The sequence below is a fragment of the Ovis canadensis genome, chromosome 20 (assembly GCF_042477335.2).
Source record: "Ovis canadensis isolate MfBH-ARS-UI-01 breed Bighorn chromosome 20, ARS-UI_OviCan_v2, whole genome shotgun sequence".
Lineage (NCBI taxonomy): Eukaryota > Metazoa > Chordata > Mammalia > Artiodactyla > Bovidae > Ovis > Ovis canadensis.
In genome coordinates, this window is record NC_091264.1 from 9,136,181 (window position 1) to 9,158,327 (window position 22,147).

Here is a 22,147-nt window from a genome sequence, read left to right on the forward strand (position 1 = left end):
AAAGGATCTATGGTTTTCCCTCGAGTCTTTCCCACGAGGCTTTCCCACGAGGCTTTCCCACAGGGCTGTCCCACGTGCACACGTGGTGGGAGTCGATCCTCGGCTTGAACGTCAAGGCAGTGCAGGGAAAACAGGTTCCTCTGGAATGGACTGACACATCTGGGGGACTATTGGAATGGTGGCACGACCCTGGAGTTCCTCTCGCCTTTCCTGTGGAGAGCGCTTCCTCTTGAGATGCGACGGGAACCCCGGGAATTCTTTCCCTACGAACCAGGGAAAGGATCCCTCATCTCGAGCTAGGAGGCGGAAACGGAGCTCCCCTGGATGTGTGCGGGACCCCACGTGCTTCCTCTCGAGTGGAGACGGGTATGTCGGGGAACTTCTTGAGTTGCAGCAAGGGTGTGAAGGACCCTTTGGAAGTTCCAGTGGTTAGACGTGATTAGCCTCGAGAAGCCTCAGCGGAAATGGGCCTCATCTCGCCTGGAGGGCAAAACCTCCTGGATTTTCTCGAGTTGCGGCAGGTGCTCTCGACTTACGATGGGGACCTCAGGGACCCGCTATGGTGGCCTCAGGAAAGGCCAGTCCCCATGCCAGTTCCTCGGGGGCCTCTCGGGATTCCTCTCCCGTCGATGCCGGGGCCTAAGACCTTGTGTGGAGTCGGGGCCAGAACCTGAGGATTCCTCTCCAGTGCTGACATGGATCTTGGGGTACTTCTGGAGTCTCCCCAGGGGAGTCAGTCCTCGTCTCGAATGCGGGCATGCACTTGCGCTTTCCTCCAGAGCGGTAGCAGCAGTGTCACGCAGTCCGCCGCGTGGATCAAAGGATCTATGGTTTTCCCTCGAGTCGTTCCCACGAGGCTTTCCCACGAGGCTTTCCCACAGGGCTGTCCCACGTGCACACGTGGTGGGAGTCGATCCTCGGCTTGAACGTCAAGGCAGTGCAGGGAAAACAGGTTCCTCTGGAATGGACTGACACATCTGGGGGACTCTTGGAATGGTGGCATGACCCTGGAGTTCCTCTCGCCTTTCTTGTGGAGAGCGCCTCCTCTTGAGATGCGACGGGAACGCCGGGAATTCTTTCCCTACGAAACAGGGAAAGGATCCCTCATCTCGAGCTAGGAGGCGGAAACGGGGCTCCCCTGGATGTGTGCGGGACACCACGTGCTTCCTCTCGAGTGGAGACGGGTATGTCGGGGAACTTCTTGAGTTGCAGCAATGGTGTGAAGGACCCTTTGGAAGTTCCAGTGGTTAGACGTGATTGGCCTCGAGAAGCCTCAGCGGAAATGGGCCTCATCTCGCCTGGAGGGCAAAACCTCCTGGATTTTCTCGAGTTGCGGCAGGTGCTCTCGACTTACGACCGGGACCTCAGGGACCCGCTCTGGTGGCCTCAGGAAAGGTCAGTCCCCATGCGAGTTCCTCGGGGGCCTCTCGGGATCCCTATCCCGTCGATGCCGGGGCCTAAGACCTTGTGTGGAGTCGGGGCCGGAACCTGAGGATTCCTCTCCAGTGCTGACATGGATCTTCGGGTACTTCTGGAGTCTCCCCAGGGGAGTCAGTCCTCGTCTCGAATGCGGGCATGCACTTGCGCTTTCCTCCAGAGCGGTAGCAGCAGTGTCACGCAGTCCACCGCGTGGATCAAAGGATATATGGTTTTCCCTCGAGTCTTTCCCACGAGGCTTTCCCACGAGGCTTTCCCACAGGGCTGTCCCACGTGCACACGTGGTGGGAGTCGATCCTCGGCTTGAACGTCAAGGCAGGGCAGGGAAAACAGGTTCCTCTGGAATGGACTGACACATCTGGGGGACTCTTGGAATGGTGGCACGACCCTGGAGTTCCTCTCGCCTTTCCTGTGGAGAGCGCCTCCTCTTGAGATGCGACGGGAACGCCGGGAATTCTTTCCCTACGAAACAGGGAAAGGATCCCTCATCTCGTGCTAGGAGGAGGAAACGGGGCTCCCCTGGATGTGTACGGGACACCACGTGCTTCCTCTCGAGTGCAGACGGGTATGTCGGGGAACTTCTTGAGTTGCAGCAAGGGTGTGAAGGACCCTTTGGAAGGTCCAGTGGTTAGATGTGATTGGCCTCGAGAAGCCTCAGCGGAAATGGGCCTCATCTCGCCTGGAGGGCAAAACGTCCTGGATTTTCTCGAGTTGCGGCAGGTGCTCTCGACTTACGACGGGGACCTCAGGGACCCGCTCTGGTGGCCTCAGGAAAGGACAGTCCCCATGCGAGTTCCTCAGGGGCCTCTCGGGATTCCTCTCCCGTCGATGCCAGGTCCTAAGACCTTGTGTGGAGTCGGGGCCGGAACCTGAGGATTCCTCTCCAGTGCTGACATGGATCTTGGGGTACTTCTGGAGTCTCCCCAGGGGAGTCAGTCCTCGTCTCGAATGCGGGCATGCACTTGGGCTTTCCTCCAGAGCGGTAGCAGCAGTGTCACGCAGTCCGCCGCGTGGAGCAAAGGATCTATGGTTTTCCCTCGAGTCTTTCCCACGAGGCTTTCCCACGAGGCTTTCCCACAGGGCTGTCCCACGTGCACACGTGGTGGGAGTCGATCCTCGGCTTGAACGTCAAGGCAGTGCAGGGAAAACAGGTTCCTCTGGAATGGACTGACACATCTGTGGGACTCTTGGAATGGTGGCATGACCCTGGAGTTCCTCTCGCCTTTCCTGTGGAGAGCGCCTCCTCTTGAGATGCGACGGGAACGCCGGGAATTCTTTCCCTACGAAACAGGGAAAGGATCCCTCATCTCGAGCTAGGAGGCGGAAACGGGGCTCCCCTGGATGTGTGCGGGACCCCACGTGCTTCCTCTCGAGTGGAGACGGGTATGTCGGGGAACTTCTTGAGTTGCAGCAATGGTGTGAAGGACCCTTTGGAAGTTCCAGTGGTTAGATGTGATTGGCCTCGAGAAGCCTCAGCGGAAATGGGCCTCATCTCGCCTGGAGGGCAAAACCTCCTGGATTTTCTCGAGTTGCGGCAGGTGCTCTCGACTTACGACGGGGACCTCAGGGACCCGCTCTGGTGGCCTCAGGAAAGGCCAGTCCCCATGCGAGTTCCTCGGGGGCCTTTCGGGATCCCTATCCCGTCGATGCCGGGGCCTAAGACCTTGTGTGGAGTCGGGGCCGGAACCTGAGGATTCCTCTCCAGTGCTCACATGGATCATCGGGTACTTCTGGAGTCTCCCCAGGGGAGTCAGTCCTCGTCTCGAATGCGGGCATGCACTTGCGCTTTCCTCCAGAGCAGTAGCAGCAGTGTCACGCAGTCCGCCGCGTGGATCAAAGGATCTATGGTTTTCCCTCGAGTCTTACCCACGAGGCTTTCCCAGGAGGCTTTCCCACAGGGCTGTCCCACGTGCACACGTGGTGGGAGTCGATCCTCGGCTTGAACGTCAAGGCAGTGCAGGGAAAACAGGTTCCTCTGGAATGGACTGACACATCTGGGGGACTCTTGGAATGGTGGCACGACCCTGGAGTTCCTCTCGCCTTTCCTGTGGAGAGCGCCTCCTCTTGAGATGCGACGGGAACGCCGGGAATTCTTTCCCTACGAAACAGGGAAAGGATCCCTCATCTCGTGCTAGGAGGCGGAAACGGGGCTCCCCTGGATGTGTGCGGGACCCCACGTGCTTCCTCTCGAGTGGAGACGGGTATGTCGGGGAACTTCTTGAGTTGCAGCAAGGGTGTGAAGGACCCTTTGGAAGGTCCAGTGGTTAGATGTGATTGGCCTCGAGAAGCCTCAGCGGAAATGGGCCTCATCTCGCCTGGAGGGCAAAACCTCCTGGATTTTCTCGAGTTGCGGCAGGTGCTCTCGACTTACGACGGGGACCTCAGGGACCCGCTCTGGTGGCCTAAGGAAAGGCCAGTCCCCATGCGAGTTCCTCGGGGGCCTCTCGGGATTCCTCTCCCGTCGATTCCAGGGCCTAAGACCTTGTGTGGAGTCGGGGCCGGAACCTGAGGATTCCTCTCCAGTGCTGACATGGATCTTGGGGTACTTCTGGAGTCTCCCCAGGGGAGTCAGTCCTCGTCTCGAATGCGGGCATGCACTTGCGCTTTCCTCCAGAGCGGTAGCAGCAGTGTCACGCAGTCCGCCGCGTGCATCAAAGGATCTATGGTTTTCCCTCGAGTCTTTCCCACGAGGCTTTCCCACGAGGCTTTCCCACAGGGCTGTCCCACGTGCACACGTGGTGGGAGTCGATCCTCGGCTTGAACGTCAAGGCAGTGCAGGGAAAACAGGTTCCTCTGGAATGGACCGACACATCTGGGGGACTCTTGGAATGGTGGCACGACCCTGGAGTTCCTCTCGCCTTTCCTGTGGAGAGCGCCTCCTCTTGAGATGCGACGGGAACGCCGGGAATTCTTTCCCTATGAAACAGGGAAAGGATCCCTCATCTCGAGCTAGGAGGCGGAAACGGGGCTCTCCTGGATGTGTGCGGGACCCACGTGCTTCCTCTCTAGTGGAGACGGGTATGTCGGGGAACTTCTTGAGTTGCAGCAAGGGTGTGAAGGACCCTTTGGATGTTCCAGTGGTTAGATGTGATTCGCCTCGAGAAGCCTCAGCGGAAATGGGCCTCATCTCGCCTGGAGGGCAAAACCTCCTGGATTTTCTCGAGTTGCGGCAGGTTCTCTCGACTTACGACGGGGACCTCAGGGACCCGCTCTGGTGGCCTCAGGAAAGGCCAGTCCCCATGCGAGTTCCTCGGGGGCCTCTCGGGATTCCTCTCCCGTCGATGCCGGGGCCTAAGACCTTGTGTGGAGTCGGGGCCGGAACCTGAGGATTCCTCTCCAGTGCTGACATGGATCTTGGGGTACTTCTGGAGTCTCCCCAGGGGAGTCAGTCCTCGTCTGGAATGCGGGCATGCACTTGCGCTTTCCTCCAGAGCGGTAGCAGCAGTGTCACGCAGTCCGCCGCGTGCATCAAAGGATCTATGGTTTTCCCTCGAGTCTTTCCCACGAGGCTTTCCCACGAGGCTTTCCCACAGGGCTGTCCCACGTGCACACGTGGTGGGAGTCGATCCTCGGCTTGAACGTCAAGGCAGTGCAGGGAAAACAGGTTCCTCTGGAATGGACCGACACATCTGGGGGACTCTTGGAATGGTGGCACGACCCTGGAGTTCCTCTCGCCTTTCCTGTGGAGAGCGCCTCCTCTTGAGATGCGACGGGAACGCCGGGAATTCTTTCCCTACGAAACAGGGAAAGGATCCCTCATCTCGAGCTAGGAGGCGGAAACGGGGCTCTCCTGGATGTGTGCGGGACCCACGTGCTTCCTCTCTAGTGGAGACGGGTATGTCGGGGAACTTCTTGAGTTGCAGCAAGGGTGTGAAGGACCCTTTGGATGTTCCAGTGGTTAGATGTGATTGTCCTCGAGAAGCCTCAGAGGAAATGGGCCTCATCTCGCCTGGAGGGCAAAACCTCCTGGATTTTCTCGAGTTGCAGCAGGTGCTCTCGACTTAAGACGGGGACCTCAGGGACCCGCTCTGTTGGCCTCAGGAAAGGCCAGTCCCCATGCGAGTTCCTCGGGGGCCTCTCGGGATTCCTCTCCCGTCGATGTCGGGGCCTAAGACCTTGTGTGGAGTCGGGGCCGGAACCTGAGGATTCCTCTCCAGTGCTCACATGGATCATCGGGTACTTCTGGAGTCTCCCCAGGGGAGTCAGTCCTCGTCTCGAATGCGGGCATGCACTTGCGCTTTCCTCCAGAGCGGTAGCAGCAGTGTCACGCAGTCCGCCGCGTGGATCAAAGGATCTATGGTTTTCCCTCGAGTCTTACCCACGAGGCTTTCCCAGGAGGCTTTCCACAGGGCTGTCCCACGTGCACACGTGGTGGGAGTCGATCCTCGGCTTGAACGTCAAGGCAGTGCAGGGAAAACAGGTTCCTCTGGAATGGACTGACACATCTGGGGGACTCTTGGAATGGTGGCACGACCCTGGAGTTCCTCTCGCCTTTCCTGTGGAGAGCGCCTCCTCTTGAGATGCGACGGGAACGCCGGGAATTCTTTCCCTACGAAACAGGGAAAGGATCCCTCATCTCGTGCTAGGAGGCGGAAACGGGGCTCCCCTGGATGTGTGCGGGACCCCACGTGCTTCCTCTCGAGTGGAGACGGGTATGTCGGGGAACTTCTTGAGTTGCAGCAAGGGTGTGAAGGACCCTTTGGAAGGTCCAGTGGTTAGATGTGATTGGCCTCGAGAAGCCTCAGCGGAAATGGGCCTCATCTCGCCTGGAGGGCAAAACCTCCTGGATTTTCTCGAGTTGCGGCAGGTGCTCTCGACTTACGACCGGGACCTCAGGGACCCGCTCTGGTGGCCTAAGGAAAGGCCAGTCCCCATGCGAGTTCCTCGGGGGCCTCTCGGGATTCCTCTCCCGTCGATGCCAGGGCCTAAGACCTTGTGTGGAGTCGGGGCCGGAACCTGAGGATTCCTCTCCAGTGCTGACATGGATCTTGGGGTACTTCTGGAGTCTCCCCAGGGGAGTCAGTCCTCGTCTCGAATGCGGGCATGCACTTGCGCTTTCCTCCAGAGCGGTAGCAGCAGTGTCACGCAGTCCGCCGCGTGCATCAAAGGATCTATGGTTTTCCCTCGAGTCTTTCCCACGAGGCTTTCCCACGAGGCTTTCCCACAGGGCTGTCCCACGTGCACACGTGGTGAGAGTCGATCCTCGGCTTGAACGTCAAGGCAGTGCAGGGAAAACAGGTTCCTCTGGAATGGACTGACACATCTGGGGGACTCTTGGAATGGTGGCACGACCCTGGAGTTCCTCTCGCCTTTCCTGTGGAGAGCGCCTCCTCTTGAGATGCGACGGGAACGCCGGGAATTCTTTCCCTACGAAACAGGGAAAGGATGACTCATCTCGAGCTAGGAGGCGGAAACGGGGCTCCCCTGGATGTGTGCGGGACCCCACGTGCTTCCTCTCGAGTGGAGACGGGTATGTCGGGGAACTTCTTGAGTTGCAGCAAGGGTGTGAAGGACCCTTTGGAAGTTCCAGTGGTTAGACGTCATTAGCCTCGAGAAGCCTCAGCGGAAATGGGCCTCATCTCGCCTGGAGGGCAAAACCTCCTGGATTTTCTCGAGTTGCGGCAGGTGCTCTCGACTTACGACGGGGACCTCAGGGACCCGCTCTGGTGGCCTCAGGAAAGGCCAGTCCCCATGCCAGTTCCTCGGGGGCCTCTCGGGATTCCTCTCCCGTCGATGCCGGGGCCTAAGACCTTGTGTGGAGTCGGGGCCGGAACCTGAGGATTCCTCTCCAGTGCTGACATGGATCTTGGGGTACTTCTGGAGTCTCCCCAGGGGAGTCAGTCCTCGTCTGGAATGCGGGCATGCACTTGCGCTTTCCTCCAGAGCGGTAGCAGCAGTGTCACGCAGTCCGCCGCGTGCATCAAAGGATCTATGGTTTTCCCTCGAGTCTTTCCCACGAGGCTTTCCCACGAGGCTTTCCCACAGGGCTGTCCCACGTGCACACGTGGTGGGAGTCGATCCTCGGCTTGAACGTCAAGGCAGTGCAGGGAAAACAGGTTCCTCTGGAATGGACTGACACATCTGGGGGACTCTTGGAATGGTGGCACGACCCTGGAGTTCCTCTCGCCTTTCCTGTGGAGAGCGCCTCCACTTCAGATGCGACGGGAACGCCGGGAATTCTTTCCCTACGAAACAGGGAAAGGATCCCTCATCTCGAGCTAGGAGGCGGAAACGGGGCTCCCCTGTATGTGTTCGGGACCCTCGTGCTTCCTCTCGAGTGGAGACGGGTATGTCGGGGAACTTCTTGAGTTGCAGCAAGGGTGTGAAGGACCCTTTGGAAGTTCCAGTGGTTAGAAGTGATTAGCCTCGAGAAGCCTCAGCGGAACTGGGCCTCAGCTCGCCTGGAGGGCAAAACCTCCTGGATTTTCTCGAGTTGCGGCAGGTGCTCTCGACTTACGACGGGGACCTCAGGGACCCGCTCTGCTGGCCTCAGGAAAGGCCAGTCCCCATGCGAGTTGCTCGGGGCCTCTCGTGATCTCTCTCCCGTCGATGCTGGAGCCTAAGACCTTGTGTGGAGTCGGGGCCGGAACCTGAGGATTCCTCACCAATGCTGACATGGATCTTGTGGTACTTCTGGAGTCTCCGCAGGGGAGTCAGTCCTCGTCTCGAATGCGGGCTTGCACTTGCGCTTTCCTCCAGAGCGGTAGCAGCAGTGTCATGCATTCCGCCTCGTGGATCAAAGGATCTAAGGTTTTCCCTCTAGTCTTTCCCACGAGGATTTCCCACGAGGCTTTCCCACAGGGCTGCCCACGTGCACACGTGGTGGGAGTCGATCCTCGACTTGAACGTCAAGGCAGTGCAGGGAAAACAGGTTCCTCTGGAATGGACTGACACATCTGGGGGACTCGTGGAATGGTGGCACGACCCTGGAGTTCCTCTCGCCTTTCCTGTGGAGAGCGCCTCCTCTTGAGATGCGACGGGAACGCCGGGAATTCTTTCCCTACGAAAGAGGGAAAGGATCCCTCATCTCGAGCTAGGAGGCGGAAACGGGGCTCCCCTGGATGTGTGCGGGACCCTCGTGCATCCTCTCGAGTGGAGACGGGTATGTCGGGGAACTTCTTGAGTTGCAACAAGGGTGTGAAGGACCCTTTTGAAGTTCCAGTGGTTAGATGTGATTAGCCTCCAGAAGCCTCAGCGGAAATGGGCCTCATCTCGCCTGGAGGGCAAAACCTCCTGGATTTTCTCGAGTTGCGGCAGGTGCTCTCGACTTACGACGGGGAATTCAGGGACCCGCTCTGGTGGCCTCAGGAAAGGCCAGTCCCCATGCGAGTTCCTCGGGGGCCTCTCGGGATTCCTCTCCCGTCGATGCCGGGGCCTAAGACCTTGTGTGGCGTCGGGGCCGGAACCTGAGGATTCCTCTCCAGTGCTGACATGGACCTTGGGGTACTTCTGGAGTCTCCCCTGGGGAGCCAGTCCTCGTCTCGAATGCGGGCATGCACTTGCGCTTTCCTCCATAGCGGTAGCAGCAGTGTCACGCAGTCCGCAGCGTGGATCAAAGGATCTATGGTTTTCCGTCGAGTCTTTCCCACGAGGTTTTCCCACGAGGCTTTCCCAAAGGGATGTTCCACGTGCAAACGTGGTGGGAGTCGATCCTCGGCTTGAACGTCAAGGCAGTGCAGGGAAAACAGGTTCCTCTGGAATGGACTGACGCATCTGGGGGACTCTTGAAATCGTGGCACCACCCTGGAGTTCCTCTCGCCTTTCCTGTGGAGAGCGCCTCCTCTTGAGATGCGACGGGAACGCCGCGAATTCTTTCCCGGCGAAACAGGGAAAGGATCCCTCATCTCGAGCTAGGAGGCGGAAACGGGGCTCCCCTGGATGTGTGCGGGACCTTTGTGCTTCCTCTCGAGTGGAGACGGGTATTTCGGGGAACTTCTTGAGTTGCAGCAAGGGTGTGAAAGACCCTTTGGAAGTTCCAGTGGTTAGAAGTGATTAGCCTCGAGAAGCCTCAGCGGAAATGGGCCTCATCTCGCCTGGAGGTCAAAACCTCCTGGATTTTCTCGAGTTGCGGCAGGTACTCTCGACTTACGACGGGGACCTCAGGGACCCGCTCTGGTGGCCTCAGGAAAGGCCAGTCTCCATGCGAGTTCCTCGGGGGCCTCTCGGGATTGCTCTCCCGTCGATGCCGGGGCCTAAGACCTTGTGTGGAGTCGGGGCTGGAACCTGAGGATTCCTCTCCAGTGCTGACATGGATCTTGGGGTACTTCTGGAGTCTCCCCAGGGGAGTCAGTCCTCGTCTCGAATGCGGGCATGCACTTGCACTTTCCTCCAGAGCGGTAGCAGCAGTGTCACGCAGTCCGCCGCGTGGATCAAAGGATCTATGGTTTTCCCTCGAGTCTTTCCCACGAGGCTTTCCCACGGGGCTTTCCCACAGCGCTGTCCCACGTGCACACGTGGTCGGAGTCGATCCTCGGCTTGAATGTCAAGGCAGTGCAGGGAAAACAGGTTCCTCTGGAATGGACTGACACATCTGGGGGACTCTTGGAATGGTGGCACGACCCTGGAGTTCCTCTCGGCTTTCATGTGGAGAGCGCCTCCACTTCAGATGCGACGGGAACGCCGGGAATTCTTTCCCTAAGAAACAGGGAAAGGATCCCTCATCTCGAGCTAGGAGGCGGAAACGGGGCTCCCCTGGATGTGTGCGGGACCCTCGTGCTTCCTCTCGAGTGGAGACGGGTATGTCGGGAAACTTCTTGAGTTGCAGCAAGGGTGTGAAGGACCCTTTGGAAGTTCCAGTGGTTAGACTTGATTAGCCTAGAGAAGCCTCAGCGGAAATGGGCCTCATCTCGCCTGGAGGGCAAAACCTCCTGGATTTTCTCGAGTTGCGGCAGGTGCTCTCGACTTACGACGGGGACCTAAGGGACCCGCTCTGCTGGCATCAGGAAAGGCCTGTCCCCATGCGAGTTCTTCGGGGGCCTCTTGGGATTCCTCTGCCGTCGATCCGGGGCCTAAGACCTTGTGTGGAGTCGGGGCCGGAACCTGAGGATTCCTCTCCAGTGCTGACATGGATCTTGGGGTACTTCTGCAGTCTCCCCAGTCGAGTCAGTCCTCGTCTCGAATGCGGGCATGCACTTGCGCTTTCCTCCAGAGCGGTAGCAGCAGTGTCACGCAGTCCGCAGCGTGGATCAAAGGATCTATGGTTTTCCGTCGAGTCTTTCCCACGAGGATTTCCCACGAGGCTTTCCCACAGGGCTGTCCCACGTGCACACGTGGTGGGAGTCGATCCTCGGCTTGAACGTCAAGGCAGTGCAGGGAAAACAGGTTCCTCTGGAATGGACTGACGCATCTGGGGGACTCTTGAAATCGTCGCACCACCCTGGAGTTCCTCTCGCCTTTCCTGTGGAGAGCGCCTCCTCTTGAGATGCGACGGGAACGTCGCGAATTCTTTCCCGGCGAAACAGGGAAAGGATCCCTCATCTCGAGCTAGGAGGCGGAAACGGGGCTCCCCTGGATGTGTGCGGGACCTTTGTGCTTCCTCTCGAGTGGAGACGGGTATTTCGGGGAACTTCTTGAGTTGCAGCAAGGGTGTGAAAGACCCTTTGGAAGTTCCAGTGGTTAGAAGTGATTAGCCTCGAGAAGCCTCAGCGGAAATGGGCCTCATCTCGCCTGGAGGTCAAAACCTCCTGGATTTTCTCGAGTTGCGGCAGGTGCTCTCGACTTACGACGGGGACCTCAGGGACCCGCTCTGCTGGCCTCAGGAAAGGCCAGTCCCCATGCGAGTTCCTCGGGGGCCTCTCGGGATTCCTCTCCCGTCGATGCCGGGGCCTAAGACCTTGTGTGGAGTCGGGGCCGGAACCTGAGGATTCCTCTCCAGTGCTGACATGGATCTTGGGGTACTTCTGGAGTCTCCCCAGGGGAGTCAGTCCTCGTCTCGAATGCGGGCATGCACTTGCGCTTTCCTCCAGAGCGGTAGCAGCAGTGTCACGCAGTCCGCCGCGTGCATCAAAGGATCTATGGTTTTCCCTCGAGTCTTTCCCACGAGGCTTTCCCACGAGGCTTTCCCACAAGGCTGTCCCACGTGCACACGTGGTGGGAGTCGATCCTCGGCTTGAACGTCAAGGCAGTGCAGGGAAAACAGGTTCCTCTGGAATGGACTGACACATCTGGGGGACTCTTGGAATGGTGGTACAACCCTGGAGTTCCTCTCGCCTTTCCTGTGGAGAGCGCCTCCTCTTGAGATGCGACGGGAACGCCGGGAATTCTTTCCCTACGAAACAGGGAAAGGATCCCTCATCTCGAGCTAGGAGGCGGAAACGGGGCTCCCCTGGATGTGTGCGGGACCCCACGTGCTTCCTCTCGAGTGGAGGCTGGTATGTCGGGGAACTTCTTGAGTTGCAGCAAGGGTGTGAAGGACCCTTTGGAAGTTCCAGTGGTTAGACGTGATTAGCCTCGAGAAGCCTCAGCGGAAATGGGCCTCATCTCGCCTGGAGGGCAAAACCTCCTGGATTTTCGCCAGTTGCGGCAGGTGCTCTCGACTTACGACGGGGACCTCAGGGACCCGCTCTGGTGACCTCAGGAAAGGCCAGTCCCCATGCCAGTTCCTCGGGGGCCTCTCGGGATTCCTCTCCCGTCGATGCCGGGGCCTAAGACCTTGTGTGGAGTCGGGGCCGGAACCTGAGGATTCCTCTCCAGTGCTGACATGGATCTTGGGTTACTTCTGGAGTCTCCCCAGGGGAGTCAGTCCTCGTCTGGAATGCGGGCATGCACTTGCGCTTTCCTCCAGAGCGGTAGCAGCAGTGTCACGCAGTCCGCCGCGTGCATCAAAGGATCTATGGTTTTCCCTCGAGTCTTTCCCACGAGGCTTTCCCACGAGGCTTTCCCACAGGGCTGTCCCACGTGCACACGTGGTGGGAGTCGATCCTCGGCTTGAACGTCAAGGCAGTGCAGGGAAAACAGGTTCCTCTGGAATGGACCGACACATCTGGGGGACTCTTGGAATGGTGGCACGACCCTGGAGTTCCTCTCGCCTTTCCTGTGGAGAGCGCCTCCTCTTGAGATGCGACGGGAACGCCGGGAATTCTTTCCCTACGAAACAGGGAAAGGATCCCTCATCTCGAGCTAGGAGGCGGAAACGGGGCTCTCCTGGATGTGTGCGGGACCCACGTGCTTCCTCTCTAGTGGAGACGGGTATGTCGGGGAACTTCTTGAGTTGCAGCAAGGGTGTGAAGGACCCTTTGGATGTTCCAGTGGTTAGATGTGATTGTCCTCGAGAAGCCTCAGAGGAAATGGGCCTCATCTCGCCTGGAGGGCAAAACCTCCTGGATTTTCTCGAGTTGCAGCAGGTGCTCTCGACTTACGACGGGGACCTCAGGGACCCGCTCTGTTGGCCTCAGGAAAGGCCAGTCCCCATGCGAGTTCCTCGGGGGCCTCTCGGGATTCCTCTCCCGTCGATGTCGGGGCCTAAGACCTTGTGTGGAGTCGGGGCCGGAACCTGAGGATTCCTCTCCAGTGCTCACATGGATCATCGGGTACTTCTGGAGTCTCCCCAGGGGAGTCAGTCCTCGTCTCGAATGCGGGCATGCACTTGCGCTTTCCTCCAGAGCGGTAGCAGCAGTGTCACGCAGTCCGCCGCGTGGATCAAAGGATCTATGGTTTTCCCTCGAGTCTTACCCACGAGGCTTTCCCAGGAGGCTTTCCCACAGGGCTGTCCCACGTGCACACGTGGTGGGAGTCGATCCTCGGCTTGAACGTCAAGGCAGTGCAGGGAAAACAGGTTCCTCTGGAATGGACTGACACATCTGGGGGACTCTTGGAATGGTGGCACGACCCTGGAGTTCCTCTCGCCTTTCCTGTGGAGAGCGCCTCCTCTTGAGATGCGACCGGAACGCCGGGAATTCTTTCCCTACGAAACAGGGAAAGGATCCCTCATCTCGTGCTAGGAGGCGGAAACGGGGCTCCCCTGGATGTGTGCGGGACCCCACGTGCTTCCTCTCGAGTGGAGACGGGTATGTCGGGGAACTTCTTGAGTTGCAGCAAGGGTGTGAAGGACCCTTTGGAAGGTCCAGTGGTTAGATGTGATTGGCCTCGAGAAGCCTCAGCGGAAATGGGCCTCATCTCGCCTGGAGGGCAAAACTTCCTGGATTTTCTCGAGTTGCGGCAGGTGCTCTCGACTTACGACGGGGACCTCAGGGAACCGCTCTGGTGGCCTCAGGAAAGGCCAGTCCCCATGCGAGTTCCTCGGGGGCCTCTCGGGATCCCTATCCCGTCGATGCCGGGGCCTAAGACCTTGTGTGGAGTCGGGGCCGGAACCTGAGGATTCCTCTCCAGTGCTGACATGGATCTTCGGGTACTTCTGGAGTCTCCCCAGGGGAGTCAGTCCTCGTCTCGAATGCGGGCATGCACTTGCGCTTTCCTCCAGAGCGGTAGCAGCAGTGTCACGCAGTCCACCGCGTGGATCAAAGGATCTATGGTTTTCCCTCGAGTCTTTCCCACGAGGCTTTCCCACGAGGCTTTCCCACAGGGCTGTCCCACGTGCACACGTGGTGGGAGTCGATCCTCGGCTTGAACGTCAAGGCAGTGCAGGGAAAACAGGTTCCTCTGGAATGGACTGACACATCTGGGGGACTCTTGGAATGGTGGCACGACCCTGGAGTTCCTCTCGCCTTTCCTGTGGAGAGCGCCTCCTCTTGAGATGCGACGGGAACGCCGGGAATTCTTTCCCTACGAAACAGGGAAAGGATCCCTCATCTCGTGCTAGGAGGCGGAAACGGGGCTCCCCTGGATGTGTGCGGGACACCACGTGCTTCCTCTCGAGTGCAGACGGGTATGTCGGGGAACTTCTTGAGTTGCAGCAAGGGTGTGAAGGACCCTTTGGAAGGTCCAGTGGTTAGATGTGATTGGCCTCGAGAAGCCTCAGCGGAAATGGGCCTCATCTCGCCTGGAGGGCAAAACCTCCTGGATTTTCTCGAGTTGCGGCAGGTGCTCTCGACTTACGAGGGGACCACAGGGACCCGCTCTGGTGGCCTCAGGAAAGGCCAGTCCCCATGCGAGTTCCTCGGGGGCCTGTCGGGATTCCTCTCCCGTCGATGCCGGGGCCTAAGACCTTGTGTGGAGTCGGGGCCGGAATCTGAGGATTCCTCTCCAGTGCTGACATGGATCTTGGGGTACTTCTGGAGTCTCCCCAGGGGAGTCAGTCCTCGTCTCGAATGCGGGCATGCACTTGCGCTTTCCTCCAGAGCGGTAGCAGCAGTGTCACGCAGTCCGCCGCGTGGATCAAAGGATCTATGGTTTTCCCTCGAGTCTTTCCCACGAGGCTTTCCCAGGAGGCTTTCCCACAGGGCTGTCCCACGTGCACACGTGGTGGGAGTCGATCCTCGGCTTGAACGTCAAGGCAGTGCAGGGAAAACAGGTTCCTCTGGAATGGACTGACACATCTGGGGGACTCTTGGAATGGTGGCACGACCCTGGAGTTCCTCTCGCCTTTCCTGTGGAGAGCGCCTCCTCTTGAGATGCGACGGGAACGCCGGGAATTCTTTCCCTACGAAACAGGGAAAGGATCCCTCCTCTCGAGCTAGGAGGCGGAAACGGGGCTCCCCTGGATGTGTGCGGGACCCCACGTGCTTCCTCTCGAGTGGAGACGGGTATGTCGGGGAACTTCTTGAGTTGCAGCAATGGTGTGAAGGACCCTTTGGAAGTTCCAGTGGTTAGATGTGATTGGCCTCGAGAAGCCTCAGCGGAAATGGGCCTCATCTCGCCTGGAGGGCAAAACCTCCTGGATTTTCTCGAGTTGCGGCAGGTGCTCTCGACTTACGACGGGGACCTCAGGGACCCGCTCTGGTGGCCTCAGGAAAGGCCAGTCCCCATGCGAGTTCCTCGGGGGCCTCTCGGGATTCCTCTCCCGTCGATGCCAGGGCCTAAGACCTTGTGTGGAGTCGGGGCCGGAACCTGAGGATTCCTCTCCAGTGCTGACATGGATCTTGGGGTACTTCTGGAGTCTCCGCAGGGGAGTCAGTCCTCGTCTCGAATGCGGGCATGCACTTGCGCTTTCCTCCAGAGCGGTAGCAGCAGTGTCACGCAGTCCGCCGCGTGGATCAAAGGATCTATGGTTTTCCCTCGAGACTTTCCCACGAGGCTTTCCTACGAGGCTTTCCCACAGGGCTGTCCCACGTGCACACGTGGTGGGAGTCGATCCTCGGCTTGAACGTCAAGGCAGTGCAGGGAAAACAGGTTCCTCTGGAATGGACTGACACATCTGGGGGACTCTTGGAATGGTGGCACGACCCTGGAGTTTCTCTCGCCTTTCCTGTGGAGAGCGCCTCCTCTTGAGATGCGACGGGAACGCCGGGAATTCTTTCCCTACGAAACAGGGAAAGGATCCCTCATCTCGAGCTAGGAGGCGGAAACGGGGCTCCCCTGGATGTGTGCGGGACCCCACGTGCTTCCTCTCGAGTGCAGACGGGTATGTCGGGGAACTTCTTGAGTTGCAGCAAGGGTGTGAAGGACCCTTTGGAAGTTCCAGTGGTTAGATGTGATTGGCCTCGAGAAGCCTCAGCGGAAATGGGCCTCATCTCGCCTGGAGGGCAAAACCTCCTGGATTTTCTCGAGTTGCGGCAGGTGCTCTCGACTTACGACGGGGACCTCAGGGACCCGCTCTGGTGGCCTCAGGAAAGGCCAGTCCCCATGCGAGTTCCTTGGGGGCCTCTCGGGATTCCTCTCCCTTCGATGCCAGGGCCTAAGACCTTGTGTGGAGTCGGGGCCGGAACCTGAGGATTCCTCTCCAGTGCTGACATGGATCTTGGGGTACTTCTGGAGTCTCCGCAGGGGAGTCAGTCCTCGTCTCGAATGCGGGCATGCACTTGCGCTTTCCTCCAGAGCGGTAGCAGCAGTGTCACGCAGTCCGCCGCGTGGATCAAAGGATCTATGATTTTCCCTCGAGACTTTCCCACGAGGCTTTCCTACGAGGCTTTCCCACAGGGCTGTCCCACGTGCACACTGGTGGGAGTCGATCCTCGGCTTGAACGTCAAAGCAGTGCAGGGAAAACAGGTTCCTCTGGAATGGACCTACACATCTGGGGGACTCTTGGAATGGTGGCACGACCCTGGAGTTCCTCTCGCCTTTCCTGTGGAGAGCGCCTCCTCTTGAGATGCGACGGGAACGCCGGGAATTCTTTCCCTACGAAACAGGGAAAGGATCCCTCATCTCGAGCTAGGAGGCGGAAACGGGGCTCCCCTGGATGTGTGCGGGACCCCACGTGCTTCCTCTCTAGTGGAGACGGGTATGTCGGGGAACTTCTTGAGTTGCAGCAAGGGTGTGAAGGACCCTTTGGAAGTTCCAGTGGTTAGATGTGATTGGCCTCGAGAAGCCTCAGCGGAAATGGGCCTCATCTCGCCTGGAGGGCAAAACCTCCTGGATTTTCTCGAGTTGTGGCAGGTGCTCTCGACTTACGACGGGGACCTCAGGGACCCGCTCTGGTGGCCTCAGGAAAGGCCAGTCCCCATGCGAGTTCCTCGGGGGCCTCTCGGGATTCCTCTCCCATCGATGCCTGGGCCTAAGACCTTGTGTGGAGTCGGGGCCGGAACCTGAGGATTCCTCTCCAGTGCTGACATGGATCTTGGGGTCCTTCTGGAGTCTCCCCAGGGGAGTCAGTCCTCGTCTCGAATGCGGGCATGCACTTGCGCTTTCCTCCAGAGCGGTAGCAGCAGTGTCACGCAGTCCGCCGCGTGGATCAAAGGATCTATGGTTTTCCCTCGAGTCTTTCCCACGAGGCTTTCCCACGAGGCTTTCCCACAGAGCTGTCCCACGTGCACACGTTGTGGGAGTCGATCCTCGGCTTGAACGTCAAGGCAGTGCAGGGAAAACAGGTTCCTCTGGAATGGACTGACACATCTGGGGGACTCTTGGAATGGTGGCACGACCCTGGAGTTCCTCTCGCCTTTCCTGTGGAGAGCGCCTCCTCTTGAGATGCTACGGGAACGCCGGGAATTCTTTCCCTACGAAACAGGGAAAGGATCCCTCATCTCGAGCTAGGAGGCGGAAACGGGGCTCCCCTGGATGTGTGCGGGACCCACGGGCTTCCTCTCGAGTGGAGACGGGTATGTCGGGGAACTTCTTGAGTTGCAGCAAGGGTGTGAAGGACCCTTTGGAAGTTCCAGTGGTTAGACGTGATTAGCCTCGAGAAGCCTCAGCGGAAATGGGCCTCATCTCGCCTGGAGGGCAAAACCTCCTGGATTTTCTCGAGTTGCGGCAGGTGCTCTCGACTTACGACGGGGACCTCAGGGACCCGCTCTGGTGGCCTCAGGAAAGGCCAGTCCCCATGCGAGTTCCTCGGGGGCCTCTCGGGATTCCTCTCCCGTCGATGCCGGGGCCTAAGACCTTGTGTGTAGTCGGGGCCGGAACCTGAGGATTCCTCTCCAGTGCTGACATGGATCTTGGGGTACTTCTGGAGTCTCCGCAGGGGAGTCAGTCCTCGTCTCGAATGCGGGCATGCACTTGCGCTTTCCTCCAGAGCGGTAGCAGCAGTGTCACGCAGTCCGCCGCGTGGATCAAAGGATCTATGGTTTTCCCTCGAGTCTTTCCCACGAGGCTTTCCCACGAGGCTTTCCCACAGGGCTGTCCCACGTGCACACGTGATGGGAGTCGATCCTCTGCTTGAACGTCAAGGCAGTGCAGGGAAAACAGGTTCCTCTGGAATGGACTGACACATCTGGGGGACTCTTGGAATGGTGGCATGACCCTGGAGTTCCTCTCGCCTTTCCTGTGGAGAGCGCCTCCTCTTGAGATGCGACGGGAACGCTGGGAATTCTTTCCCTACCAAACAGGGAAAGGATCCCTCATCTCGAACTAGGAGGCGGAAACGGGGCTCCCCTGGATTTGTGCGGGACCCCACGTGCTTCCTCTCGAGTGGAGACGGGTATGTCGGGGAACTTCTTGAGTTGCAGCAATGGTGTGAAGGACCCTTTGGAAGTTCCAGTGGTTAGATGTGATTGGCCTCGAGAAGCCTCAGCGGAAATGGGCCTCATCTCACCTGGAGGGCAAAACCTCCTGGGTTTTCTCCAGTTGCGGCAGGTGCTCTCGACTTACGACGGGGACCTCAGGGACCCGCTCTGGTGGCCTCAGGAAAGGCCAGTCCCCATGCGAGTTCCTCGGGGGCCTCTCGGGATTCCTCTCCCGTCGATGCCGGGGCCTAAGACCTTGTGTGGAGTCGGGGCCGGAACCTGAGGATTCCTCTCCAGTGCTGACATGGATCTTGGGGTACTTCTGGAGTCTCCGCAGGGGAGTCAGTCCTCGTCTCGAATGCGGGCATGCACTTGCGCTTTCCTCCAGAGCGGTAGCAGCAGTGTCACGCAGTCCGCCGCGTGGATCAAAGGATCTATGGTTTTCCCTCGAGTCTTTCCCACGAGGCTTTCCCACGAGGCTTTCCCACAGGGCTGTCCCACGTGCACACGTGATGGGAGTCGATCCTCTGCTTGAACGTCAAGGCAGTGCAGGGAAAACAGGTTCCTCTGGAATGGACTGACACGTCTGGGGGACTCTTGGAATGGTGGCATGACCCTGGAGTTCCTCTCGCCTTTCCTGTGGAGAGCGCCTCCTCTTGAGATGCGACGGGAACGCCGGGAATTCTTTCCCTACGAAACAGGGAAAGGATCCCTCATCTCGAACTAGGAGGCGGAAACGGGGCTCCCCTGGATTTGTGCGGGACCCCACGTGCTTCCTCTCGAGTGGAGACGGGTATGTCGGGGAACTTCTTGAGTTGCAGCAATGGTGTGAAGGACCCTTTGGAAGTTCCAGTGGTTAGATGTGATTGGCCTCGAGAAGCCTCAGCGGAAATGGGCCTCATCTCACCTGGAGGGCAAAACCTCCTGGGTTTTCTCGAGTTGCGTCAGGTGCTCTCGACTTACGACGGGGACCTCAGGGACCCGCTCTGGTGGCCTCAGGAAAGGCCAGTCCCCATGCGAGTTCCTCGGGGGCCCCTCAGGATTCCTCTCCCGTCGATGCCGGTGACTAAGACCTTGTGTGGATTCGGGGCCGGAACCTCAGGATTCCTCTCCAGTGCTGACATGGATCTTGGGGTACTTCTGGAGTCTCCCAAGGGGAGTCAGTCCTCGTCTCGAATGCGGGCATGCACTTGCGCTTTCCTCCAGAGCGGTAGCAGCAGTATCACGCAGTCCGCCGCGTGGATCAAAGAATCTATGGTTTTCCCTCGAGTCTTTCCCACGAGGCTTTCCCACGAGGCTTTCCCACAGGGCTGTCCCACGTGCACACGTGGTGGGAGTCGATCCTCGGCTTGAACGTCAAGGCAGTGCAGGGAAAACAGGTTCCTCTGGAATGGACTGACACATCTGGGGGTCTCTTGGAATGCTGGCAAGACCCTGGAGTTCCTCTCGCCTTTCCTGTGGAGAGCGCCTCCTCTTGAGATGCGACGGGAACGCCGGGAATTCTTTCCTTACGAAACAGGGAAATGATCCCTCATCTCGAGCTAGGAGGCGGAAACGGGGCTCCCCTGGATGTGTGCGGGACCCCATGTGCTTCCTCTCGAGTGGAGACGGGTGTCGGGGAACTTCTTGAGTTGCAGCAAGGGTGTGAAGGACCCTTTGGAAGTTCCAGTGGTTAGATGTGATTAGCCTCGAGAAGCCTCTGCGGAAATGGGCCTCATCTCGCCTGGACGGCAAAACCTCCTGGATTTTCTCGAGTTGCGGCAGGTGCTCTCGACTTATGACGGGGACCTCAGGGACCAGCTCTGGTGGCCTCAGGAAAGGCGAGTCCCCATGCGAGTTCCACGGGGGCCTCTCGGGATTCCTCTCCCGTCGATGCTGGGGCCTAAGACCTTGTGTGGAGTCGGGGCCGGAACCTGAGGATTCCTCTCCAGTGCTGACATGGATCTTGGGGTACTTCTGGAGTCTCCCCAGGGGAGTCAGTCCTCGTCTCGAATGCGGGCATGCACTTGCGCTTTCCTCCAGAGTGGTAGCAGCAGTGTCACGCAGTCCGCTGCGTGGATCAAAGGATCTATGGTTTTCCCTCGAGTCTTTCCCACGAGGCTTTCCGTCAGGGCTGTCCCTCGTGCACACGTGGTGGGAGTCGATCCTCGGCTTGAACGTCAAGGCAGTGCATGGAAAACAGGTTCCTCTGGAATGGACTGACACATCTGGTGGACTCTTGGAATGGTGGCTCGACCCTGGAGTTCCTCTCGCCTTTCCTGTGGAGAGCGCCTCCTCTTGAGATGCGACGGGAACGCCGGGAATTCTTTCCCTACGAAACAGGGAAAGGATCCCTCATCTCGAGCTAGGAGGCGGAAACGGGGCTTCCCTGGATGTGTGCGGGACCCCACGTGCTTCCTCTCGAGTGGAGACGGGTATGTCGCGGAACTTCTTGAGTTGCAGCAAGGGTGTGAAGGACCCTTTGGAAGTTCCAGTGGTTAGATATGATTAGCCTCGAGAAGCCTCAGCGGAAATGGGCCTCATCTCGCCTGGAGGGCAAAACCTCGTGGATTTTTTCGACTTGCGGCAGGTGCTCTCGACTTACGACGGGGACCTCAGGGACCCGCTCTGGAGGCCTCAGGAAAGGCCAGCCCGCATGAGAGTTCCTCGGGGGCCTCTCGGGATTCCTCTCCCGTTGATGCCGGGGCCTAAGACCTCGTGTGGAGTCGGGGCCGGAACCTGAGGATTCCTCTCCAGTGCTGACATGGATCTTGGAGTACTTCTGGAGTCTCCCCAGGGGAGTCAGTCCTCGTCTCGAATGCGGGCATGCACTTGCGCTTTCCTCCAGAGTGGTAGCAGCAGTGTCACGCATTCCGCCGCGTGGATCAAAGGATCTGTGGTTTTCCCTCGAGTCTTTCCCACAAGGCTTTCCCACAGGGCTGTCCCTCGTGCACACGTGGTTGGAGTCGATCCTCGGCTTGAACGTCAAGGCAGTGCAGGGAAAACAGGTTCCTCTGGAATGCACTGACACATCTGGGGACTCTTGGAATGGTGTCACGATCCTGGAGTTCCTCTCGCCTTTCCTGTGGAGAGCGCCTCCTCTTGAGATGCGACGGGAACGCCGGGAATTCTTTCCCTACGAAACAGGGAAAGGATCCCTCATCTCGAGCTAGGAGGCGGAAACGGGGCTCCCCTGGATGTGTGCAGGACCCCACGTGCTTCCTCTCGTGTGGAGACGGGTATGTCGGGGAACTTCTTGAGTTGCAGCAATGGTGTGAAGGACCCTTTGGAAGTTCCAGTGGTTAGATGTGATTGGCCTCGAGAAGCCTCAGCGGAAATGGGCCTCATCTCGCCTGGAGGGCAAAACCTCCTGGATTTTCTCGAGTTGCGGCAGGTGCTCTCGACTTACGACGGGGACCTCAGGGACCCGCTCTGGTGGCCTCAGGAAAGGCCAGTCCCCATGCGAGTTCCTCGGGGCCCTCTCGGGATTCCTCTCCCGTCGATGCCGGGGCCTAAGACCTTGTGTGGAGTCGGGGCCGGAACCTGAGGATTCCTCTCCAGTGCTGACATGGATCTTGGGGTACTTCTGGAGTCTCCCCAGGGGAGTCAGTCCTCGTCTCGAATGCGGGCATGCACTTGCGCTTTCCTCCAGAGCCGTAGTAGCAGTGTCACGCAGTCCGCCGCGTGGATCAAAGGATCTATGGTTTTCCCTCGAGTCTTTCCCACGAGGCTTTCCCACGAGGCTTTCCCACAGGGCTGTCCCACGTGCACACGTGGTGGGAGTCGATCCTCGGCT